Genomic DNA, 1725 nt, shown 5'->3' with positions numbered 1-1725 from the left:
CAATGCTAAATGTTAATATGAGAAGACACAACTGTGTGAGAATTATAAGTAACCCTACATTATTTTATCTCTCTGTGTACAAACTGTACAAAGTATTTTCTTATTCTCCATTTTTATTGCACACTTGTTAATTTTTTTCCTCCTGGTAAAACTAGCATATTGACTCAAATGTCTTGCAAAAATTCTGAACGTTTTCTTGAAAGTTGAAATGAGTGAAACACTTTTCTGTTTTGTACTGCAGGAAAGTCTTTGTTTTTACAAGAAAATGTTTTCACTATATACACTGTGTTTTGGATTTTGCATTTGACATATAAGACCCATTTTCTTTTAACATTCACTTAAATGAACAAAAGCATTGTAATGAACCAGAAATGACACAAAACCAAAATGCCACCCAGGCTGCTTCCCCTGGTGATTTGTTCCTGGGAACATAGTTGAAGCCTGCTGGAGAGTGATTAACTGTTTCCCTTACAGGTTGTTACTTTAATTCTTATTCTAAAAGAGAAAGCCTCGAAGAGGGTCATTCTATTAATATGCACTAAGATGTAAAGCACCAAAGAGCCAATTTTAATATTTCAAACAATTCTGGTGCATAAAAGATCGTCAGCATCTTCCTGTGTTACGATAGCCCACCTTTGAAAATCGTGTTCTTGATTATGCAATTGCCCCAGGGGAGAGGGACAAGAAGAGGAATAAAAAATGCAAATGAGCGAGTAGAGCAAATGATGGAAAACTGTTTCATTCAACTTGGCCTGCCGCTCAGGCGACCCATGCTTAGGAAGACTCTCTGCTCAAACGCATTACCCGTTCTATCTCCTCCCACCACACTAGTCAAGCACTTGTTTCGCAAACCAACAGTTTCCGAGTAGAGACATAATAGCAGACGAATGACCAGTTGTAGCTGCAGGTGAAGCCTATCGGATACGTCTCCAGACGCCTGTACAAGAGGCAAAATAAACAAAATAAACAACAAGTAAACAAAAAGGCTGAGGCGTGTAGAAATTTATTCTCTTTCTCCCCCGTCATTGGACAACAAAGGTAGCTTTTCCTCATTTCTTCCCATTCACTTACCCAAACTTGCTACAAGGGGAAACTTGACAAGGAATAAATGCATTAAGAAAGCAGAACGAATCAAAAAGTTTAGAACCCGCACTATTGTCCCATCGCCATGCAGAGAGGAGTGCAGGACCTCGGTAGCCGGCACAGTGGTCCTGGCAAAGCCTCTTTCGAGCCAGAACAAATAAGATGTTAATTGCAGTCTGGCTGCGATTAAAAAGAAAAAGAAAAAGAGAAAAAAAAAAAGAACAACAACTATAGTTCCAGCCTCCAGCCTGAGGCAAGGAGCAGTGGGAGCCGAGAGGTGGGCCCTCAGCTGCAGACTGGATCAACGCTAAATCCCGGTGCTGAAAGACAGCTCTCCCGCGGCCGCAGGTCCTCACTGAAAAGCCGAAAGAGGCGGCTGATCGAGTCCAGCCTTTTACTTGCCGCTCCTCCAGTCGCCCTTCTGTCTGCGAGCCCCCCTGCCTCTCCTCCTGGGGACTTTTCTCCTACACTTGGTGGGAACCGAGGATGCGAAAACCTCCCAGACGCAGGAAAGGTCGGCTACCAGACGTGTCTCGGCTTTGAGGAGCGGGGCGCGGGCTCGGCTCGGGTAGAGCCCCGCGGAGCCCGCCCCCGCCCGCCTCGCCCCCGCGCCCTCCTGCCCGCCCGCCCGCCCGCCCGCGG

Source organism: Psammomys obesus, unplaced genomic scaffold, assembly GCF_907164565.1.
Source record: "Psammomys obesus unplaced genomic scaffold, mPsaObe1.curated_primary_1811, whole genome shotgun sequence".
NCBI classification, from domain to species: Eukaryota; Metazoa; Chordata; class Mammalia; order Rodentia; family Muridae; genus Psammomys; species Psammomys obesus.
The sequence above is the reverse complement of the archived record's forward strand: the minus strand, read 5'-3'. Positions refer to the sequence as shown.